Genomic DNA, 9236 nt, shown 5'->3' on the forward strand with positions numbered 1-9236 from the left:
TTTGGTCCCCCCGTGCTGTTTGTGCAGTTTCAGCCCTTTAAGGTCCTTGCCCAGCCTGTCCTGCCCCTGATGAACTCCCCTGATCTGGGAGCAGAGGAGCTGCACTTACATAAACACTGCCCTGTCCCATGCACTGCTAATTAATGCTGATTATGATTTATTGCAGGCTTGTAATAAAGCCTGTAACACTTTATTTGCACTTGCCACATTGGAGCTGAGTCTTGCCAGACGAGGGACAGGAGGAAAATATAAGAAAAATAACCTGAATAAAAAATATTGGACATTTTTTGTTCAGTAGCTCTTTGTCCCGCAACAAAAATCAGTTTTAACCTTGTCCCAGGGGTCTCCCATGGCTGACTGTGCTGCAGCCACACAAACATTCCCGCCTGGCCAAGCAGGAGAAAACTCACGGTGAATAAAAAGGGCAATAAAAGTGCTTAGAACATCTGAGAAGTATAAAAGTGAGGGCTGAAGGGTTTAAATTAGAATGGAAATACAGCCCTGCACCTGACCAGGGAACTGCCGTGGGCAGGAGGTCACATCCAGGATCCCCATTCCTTTACAGACAATTTCCCAGAGTCACAAGGCAGGACAGGCAAGTGTTGGAATCACAGAGCCAGGGAATCCTGGAATGTTTGGGTGGGAAGGGACCTCAGAGCCCCTCCAGCCCTGCCATGGCAGGGACACCTCCCACTGTGCCAGGCTGCTCCAGCCCCAATGTCCAGCCTGGCCTTGGCCACTGCCAGGGATCCAGGGGCAGCCCCAGCTGCTCTGGGCACCCTGGGCCAGGGCCTGCCCACCCTCCCAGCCAGCAATTCCCAATTGCCAATCTCCCATCCAGCCCTGCCCTCTGGCACTGGGAAGCCATTCCCTGGCTCCTGGCCCTCCAGCCCTTGTCCCCAGTCCCTCTGCAGCTCTCCTGGAGCCCCTTCAGGCCCTGCAAGGGGCTCTCAGCTCTCCCTGGAGCATTTCCCTCTCCAGGCTGGGCATTCCCAGCTCTCCCAGCCTGGCTCCACAGGCGGTTTCCATGAACTGAGGACCTTCCCAAAGCATTTTTGGTTTCCTGTTGTGCAAACCCCAGAGATCCCAGGACTCCTTTCCTCAGCTCATCCCGGGACGATCCCTGCTGGAGCCCTGCTGGGGTCGGCTCTGCCCAGCCCAGGGGCTGCTGGTGCCGGCCAGGGGAAGCTGCAGAGTGGGATTTCCCCGGAGAGCAGCGTTCAGTGCACTCAGGAGGAGCCGCTGAGGGTCCGGTCCCAGGAACCGGCTGATCACAGAGCCGGGTTGAGCCTTGGAAGCTCCCGGCTGGGTCTGGACCATATTTGGGCAAGGCTGGCTGTGCAGCTCTGCAAGCGCAGCCCTGGTGCCGCGCTCGGAGCTCCGGGGCTGCGCTGGGGCTGCCGCTCATCTCCGCAGCAACCCCACAAACACAACATTGCCCAACCCTGGCGGCTATAATTAACTCTGCGCCCCCAGGCCCCGCCGCTCCCGCAGGAGCCTCTGCCCCGGCTGCCCGTGCTCCCGCACTGCCAGGCGGGATAATATTCCCCAGAGCAGAGGAGGAACATTCCCTGCAGCCCCAGGAGCGTGCAGGGTGCCGCAGGCCAAGGAATGTGAGCCGGGCTTGCTCCTCGGGGTGTTTGTGCTGCGGGCACTCAGAGCTGTGTGATTTGAACCAGGCCTGGTCACTCGGCCCAGAAGGCAGCCAAACAGAAATGCTGGGGTTTGGAAAAGCTCCCAGAGCAGCGCCGCGTGCTCGGGAGAGGCTGTGGCTGCGGGAGAAGGGAGGAAAGCTCATCCCCTCCTCCCCGCGGGGCTGCTCAGATTAATGTCACACTGGCGCTGGGCGATCCTGTTCTGATGCCTGGTGGAGGCACCAGATCACGCCTCAATCCTGAGCCAAGAATAGATCCCAGAATTCTTCATCATCCACAGCCTATTTCTGGGCCTGCAGCCTCCCACCCGACGTGTGCCTGGTCCCGCTCCCGCTGGGAATCCTGCTCAGGCTCGGGCTCACTCCCTGCTCCAGAGCCGGGAGCTCAGGCTCTGCAGCCAAAGCGCTCCTTGTGCTGAGGGGCTGCACACACCGAGAGAGCCAGGAAATCCTGGAATGGTTTGGACCGAAGGGGTCCCTAATGCCCGCCCAGTGCCACCCCTGCCACGGGCAGGGACGCCTTCCATGATTCCAGGCTGCTCCCAGCCCCTTCCGGCCCGGCCCTGCCGCACCTGGGCTCAGCCCCTCGTGTCGGTGCTGGAGGAGATTCCAGCAGTTGTTCCCAGTGGGATCCAGCTGCCCTGTGCCTCAACCAGGGCTTGGAACCATGGGCTGGCGTGTCTGTCCCTGTCCCTGTCCCTGTCCCTGCCGGGAGAGGGGAGCTGGCAGCTCCTGGCCCTGCCGCTGCCAAGCCCAGAGCTCAGCTGTATTTTAGCGTGTTCCAGAGGGCTGGAGCAGAGAAGAAGGAAGCTGTTCCAAGGCTGGAACTCTAGAAATCAGCTGGAGGAGTCAGGTTGTACAACCCCGGCCCTGCCGGGGACGGGAATAGGCTCTGGGGGTGGCTGCAAGATTTGGGAATTTGCTTGGAGGGTTCCGTCCTGTCCCCAGAAGCCACAATAAGCCACAAAAAATGCTTTATAAGCCCATTTCCCTCCAACAGATGAAACAGGGAAGTGAAACTCCTGAGGTTGTGCTATTTTTTCCCTCATTAATGGCCACCAAAGTGCTAATTACCATACTGGGTGCCGTATAAATTCTTGGAGTCCTTCCCTTGCAGCCCTCACATGGAAAAGTGTCCATAAATGAGGAATTTTACCCACTTAGTCATGGGAGACACTTTTAGTGGCATTTCTGTGGCAAAACCCCCATGGCCAAAGCCCGGCCTGTGGCAGGGGAGTGACATGGATGAGCCTCAAGCTCCCTTCCAACCCAGACCGTCCCACAATCCCGTGATTCCATGCCCCATGCAAGCAGGGCAGGATAAAACTGTCCATCTTCTCCCATGGCAAAGGCCACGTTTTCCCGGTAAAGTTTAAGCACGTGCAGGAATATTTGCAGGGTCAAGGCCTCGGCGAGAGCAGCGTGGAGCAGCTTAGTGGTAAATCTCATGGCAGGAATTCACTTTGGAATGAAGGATTGGATCGCTTCCTGCTGGGTTCCTGGAGGATGCTGGCACTTGGAAAGCAGTTTATCCACGAGACAAAGACAAATCCGGGCACGGAGACAGCGGATCCAGGAGCCCAGGCTGCCAGCATGACTCAGAGATCCCTGCTCCCAGCCCTGGCTCCCTGCTCCCTCCTTCTCCGCTTTTTCCCTCCCCTCTCCATGCTCATCCCCACTTCCCTGGACACAGTGGACCCTGTCCCCCACCTGTCCCCTGACAGGGCCCATCTCTGGGGTCCCCCCTGTGCAGTGGCACCGGAGTCACCTGAAGGCCGTGGCCACGGAAGGGCTCCCGGTGTCCCCGTGTCCCCCCAGCCCCCGAGGTCCTGTCCTCGTGCTCCTCCTGCTCCCCCCGAGGCCGTGACCACCCCCGGGGGCCGCAACTCGCCACCCCGTGGGCCCGAGGGCTGCCGCTGTCCCCTCGCCCCTGTCCCCGGGTCTGGGGCCGCCCCACTGTTCCCCTGCCCCGCCCTGCACCATCCCTCACCCCCTGTCCCCGTGTCCCCATCGCCCCGTCCCCTTCCCAGTGTCCCGGTGTCTCTGTCCCCGTCCCACCATCTCCCTGTCCCCAGTCCCTGCCCCGGTGTCTCCATTTCCGCCCCCGTGTCTCTGTCCCCTTGTCCCCGTTCCCGTCCCTATCTCTCCATGTCCCCGTTCCTGTCCCCCCATTCCCGTCCCCATGTTCGACCCCATCCCATCCCATCCCATCCCATCCCAATTCCCATCCCCGTCCCTATTCCCCCATCCTCATGTCCCCATCCTCGTCCCCCTGTCCTCGTCTCCATCCCCGCCCCACCATTCCCATTCCCATTCCCGTCCCTGTCCCCCTGTCCTGTCCCTCCGTTCCCGCCCTGTGTCGCGATCCCCGTCCCACCGTCCTCCTCCCCGTCCCGCGGTGTCCGTGTCCCCATGTCCGTGCCCCCATCCCCGTGCCCATTCCTGCCCTGTCCCCATGTCCTCATGTCCGTGTCCCCGTCCCTGTGTCCCCATCTCCATGTTCCATTCCCGTCCCCGTGTCCCCGTCCCTGTGTCCCCATCTCCATGTCCCATTCCCGTCCCTGTGTCCCCATCTCCATGTTCCATTCCCGTCCCCGTGTCCCCGTCCCTGTGCCCCATCTCCATGTTCCATTCCCGTCCCCGTGTCCCCGTCCCTGTGTCCCCATCTCCATGTCCCATTCCCGTCCCTGTGTCCCCATCTCCATGTTCCATTCCCGTCCCCGTGTCCCCATCTCCATGTCCCATTCCCGTCCCCGTGTCCCCGTCCCGGTGGCCCCGCGGCCCCGCCCCTGCGGTGGCCCCGCCCACAGCCGGTGGCCCCGCCCACACCCCGCCCCGCCCACGCGCCACACCGCCCCGCCCCAGGCCCCGCCCCCGGCCCTCGGCCCCGCCCCTCTCCCCCCCGCCCTGAGGGAGCCGCGGCGCCGCCGCCATTTTGGAGCCGCCACAGCCGCCGCTCCGCCGCCGCTGCCCGCGCAGCCCCGGCCGGCCCAGCCCGCGGGCCCGGCCCGCAGCCCGGCCCGGCAGCGCCCGAGGGCAGCCCGGCACCCGCAGGTGAGACCCGGCTGTCACCGCCGCCCTCGCGGGGCCGGGTCGGGGCTGGGCCCGGCGCCGCGGGCTGGGCCCCGCCGCCCCCCGGCTCCGTTCCGGCCTCCCGGAGGCGCCCCCCGCGCTCCGGGGGTTCGGCACCGTTTGGGGGGTTACAAACCACCCCCGCCGAGCCTCTGTCCGGGGCTGGGCCGTGGTCCCGCCGCCTCGTTCCGTGCGGATCTGGGTTAAATCCGGCTGCTCTGCGCGTGACAGTTTCCTTTTGCCGTGTTTTGGTGCGTGCGGGGCGGGCTGGCGGGGCTGGGGCTGCGGGCTCTAGGTGGTCCTGGATCGCACCTGGTCGGCCGGGAGTGGCCGGAGCTGTCGGGAGTGGTGGCGGTGGCAAGGTCAGGGGTCAGGTCACCCTTCCTGGGGCTCAGATCCCCCTCTCAGGGCTCAGAGCGCACTCCCCAGGGTCTTGTCACGTTCCGGGGGTCCCCTGCCCGGGGCTCGCATCACCCCCCTGGGGGTCTGGTCCCTTTCCCGAGGGTCAGGCCCCCCTCTCGAGGTTCTGTGGGGTCAGGTCAGTCCCGGAGGTCAGGTCCCTTCCGGGCGTCAGGTCCCCGTCCTGGGGGTCAGATCACCTTTCCGAGGGTCCCCCTTCCTGGGGGTCTTGTTCCCCTTCTATGGGCCAAGTCCCTCTCGGCTGTCGGGTCCCCTTCCGGAGGGGTCTGGTCCCTTTCCCAAGGGTTAGATCTCCTTCCCGGGGGTCTGGTCACCTTCCCGAGGGTCTGGCCTGTCCTCCGGGGTTCTGGTTCTGTTCCCGGGGGTCAGGTCCCTCCCGGGGGTGAGAGGAGGGGGATCAGTGGTCAGGGTCCCTCTCCCGAGGGTCTGATCCCTTCCCGGGATCAGGTCCCTCCCGGGGGTCACAGGAGGGGGGATCAGCCTCCCACGAGTGTCACCCTCCTGGGGACCTGCCCACCTCAGGGTGCAGAATTTGGCCATAAATATCACCGTGCTGGTTTTATTAATGACCAGAAACCGGGGTAGGAGTGGAGGCCCTGGCTGGAATCACCACAAGATTGATCTGACAGGAAAGCGGCTCCTGGCAGAGGCTGGGAGGGCCCTGCTCAATTTGAGGGCCTTGTTTTGCACCAGCTAAAAAAAAAAAACCAAACTAGGAAGTGAAAAAGAGAAACTGAGAGAACTTGGAGGGGCCTGAGAGGTTTTTCCTCGCTTGATCCCCCACTTGGAAATTCATGTTTTAAGAACTTGAAGGTTGTTTTCATCATTTATTTTGTGTCTTCGAAAGGAGAAGGTGTTGATTCCAGCCCTGCCCGGCCCCACAGGTTTGAACCAAGCTCTTAGGAGCAGATTTGGGTTATAAAGCTCTGTTTAAAGCCTGATGAGAGAAGAAACATTTATGTTTTCTCTTATTACTCTGACACTTAAAAGCGAGCATGCTGCCAAAATACTTCAGAGGTAAAAAAAACCCTTGGTGGATGGTAGTATAGGGATTTCCATGGCAACCAATGGTGATCTCATGGGAAGCAAAGTTAGATTTTGGGCTGTCAGTGGGAGCACATCATGGCCTGGGCTGGCCTGGGTGACATTTGCTCGGGAGAAGGTGATGAGGGCTGGGCAGGAACAAACCGCTCTGAGGCTAAGGCTTGTTCTCTGCGTGTACCCAGCTATTCCTGGTGATTTTTGTACTCTCTTTGGATTAACGCTGAAATGCAGGGATGTGGGACAGCGTCCTGGCTGGCAGTGGTGGCAGATTGGGGGTGCTGCGGCAGGTGCCTGTTGGGCAGGTGGTGCAGGAAAGGCTCCTGCAGAACCTCGCTCTGGGGGGAAGGTTTGTTGTGGGATGCAGGAGCTGTGGAGCATCTCCTGCTCAGCCCTGGTGTTCCAGGAGCTCTGCATGTGCTGTGGGAGGGACAGGGTGGATTTCTGACTTCACAAATTGGAAACTGTCAAAAATAATAACGAAGAGGCAGCACTGTGTGAGAGCTGCTGCTCGGGGGTTTGTTACCAGGAGAAAAGCGCTCTGTGGGCTTACAGGATTTTTGGGAAGCTCCAGGCTGGTGTTGGCAGAGCTGCCTTGGGGAACAGGGGGCTGGGGGGCCCAGCAGTGTTCCAGAGTGGGATACCCCGGTCCTGATCACAGTTTCCTGGTTGGATTGGGAGGCAGCTGGAGGGAATCCCATCCCTGCTGTCCCCACACAGTGAGATCCTGAGCGAGAAGGGGGGGTTGGTTCGTTAATGCTTCCTCTTCTCTTTGGTAGGGAGATATCCCAATGTTTTCCTGTGGTGGTTTTCCGTGCTCTGTGCAAGGAATGCTTTGTTCAAGGTCTGCCCTGAGTTTTCTGGTGGCAAAGGGGACCCAAAAGTTTTCTTCCCTGAGCCCAGCAGTGGTGTAGAGGAGTTCCAGCATCACAGAACCATGGAATCTCCTGAGTGGGAAGGGACCCACAGGGATCATCGATCCAGCTCCTGGCCCTGCACAGACATCCCAACAACCCCAGCCTGTGCATCCCCGAGAGCGGTGTCCAAACACTCCCGGAGCCCTGGAGCCGTGCCCATTCCCTGGAGAGCCTGGGCAGTGCCCGACCAACCTCTAGGGTGATATCCAGCCTGACCCTCCCCTGGCCCAGCTCCCTCGGGTCCTGCCCCTGGTCACCAGAGTCTGGGGAGAGCTCAGGGCTGGGAACAGAGGGATGAGCTTTCCTCTCTCCCTGCTGACAGCCAGGGGTGCAGGTGCAGGTGGAAAAGCCGTGGGTTCTGTGCTCGGGATCATGACTCCGTGGATACCATCCAGCAGGATGGTTTAACAGGGGCTGCGAGTCAGAGCGCCTGAAGGGCAGGAGCTGCAGCTCAGCCGTAAAAATGAGCAAACTGGAATGCCAGGAAATAGGAGAGTCTCTTGTTGGAGTAAATCTTGGTTTTGGAACAGGAGTAGAACAAGAATAACTGGGAAATTTGGGTGCAGATGGTGCAGGAGAAACGGGTGAGGTCGGTGAGCTGAGAGCAAAGGAGGAACTGGGTGCTTCAATCATAGGATCAAGGAATATCCTGAGTTGGAAGGGACCCACAGGGATCATCAAGTCCAGCTCCTGGCCCTGCCTAGGACCCCCCAAATCCCACCCTGTGCATCCCTGAGAGCATTGTCCAAATGCTCCCGGAGCTCTGGCAGCCTCGGGGCTGGAACCATTCCGTGGGGAGCCTGTGCCAGGTTGACAGAACTTCAGAGAACTTTACAGGGAGGAAGGTTTGTGGGAGGTCTTGTTTTGCTGGATGCAGAATTCCTGAAGAACTAATTGAGGATTTAATAGAGTGAGTTAATGAGTGACGGCAGCGCTCGGGCCGGGCTGTCGGACACGGAGCTTCGGCCGGGAGCAGCAGTCCCTCACTCCTGGCCCTATTTACAGGGAACACAGCCCTGCTCCTGATTACATTTATGGGCTGCAGCAGTTTTACCTCCTTTTCGCGGAAAATCCGCAGATGTCGGGGGTTTATGGAAGGCTCAGGGAAGGAATGTGGCCTCTGTGTGACCAGGAGTAGCAACAAAGGCTCTTAAGTGTCTCCTTTGATTCAATATTATTGGAAGCAGGAGTGTGTTGTCTTTCCTGGCCGCTGCTGTGTTTCTCTACTTGAACTTTTCTCTTTCCCTCTCTGGTCCCTATTCCTCCTCCCATCCTCCCCTCGCTCCTGATGGGCTTCCCTGCTCCTTGTTTTGATCCTCCCCAGCCGCCAGCACTGCAATAACCAATATTGACATTATTATGACCACCTGTACTATTTTTACCTGCACCTTAATTCTGGTTTGGAGGGGAACTTGGGTAAATAAATATCAGTTATCTCAGGAAATGAAGCTTTTGCAGCCAAGCTTGAAAATCTCACGTGAAAAAAACTTGGATTTAGGTGGAATTTGAGTGCCACACATATTGGTGTTGGACAAGGTGTGGAAGTGGGAAGTTCCATTTTTGTGTTTCTTAGTGCCTGTTAGTCCCAGATGAAGCAGAGGCACCTCGAGAGTGACAATAATAAATGTCTGCAAGGCCTGAAGCCTGACCAAAATTGTCATTTTTGTCAGGGGCCCCTTTAAACCATACCCCACATGGCACAGAGCCGTGACCGGGGGCTGTCACCACAGCGAGGGTGAGGTGATGTCAGGAGGAAGTGCAGCTCCTCAGCCTGAGCTGGCAGCTCTGCAGCTGCTGGGCTGGGAGTGCTCCTCATTGTCCCTCTCAGCCTCTCTTTCCTGTGTCTGCCTGTTACCTGAGAGCTGGGAGTGCTCTGGGGTGGCCATCCCCGGTGCCACAGCACCCACACACACCCCATTCCTTCCCCTGGAGTCAACCTGGGGTGCCTGAGGACACGGGGCCGATCTGGGCAGGAGGCGTGAGAAAAAAACCTTCTGGTGAAATGGCAAAGGGCAGGGAGTCACTGGGGGAGGCAGAGCTCAGAGCTCTTCCCTGGCCGGGGCAGAGTGAAAAACTTATCTGGCACAGCTTTCCACAGAACATCCTGAGCTGGAAGGGACCCACAGGGATGG

Source organism: Corvus cornix, chromosome 1A, assembly GCF_000738735.6.
Source record: "Corvus cornix cornix isolate S_Up_H32 chromosome 1A, ASM73873v5, whole genome shotgun sequence".
Lineage (NCBI taxonomy): Eukaryota > Metazoa > Chordata > Aves > Passeriformes > Corvidae > Corvus > Corvus cornix.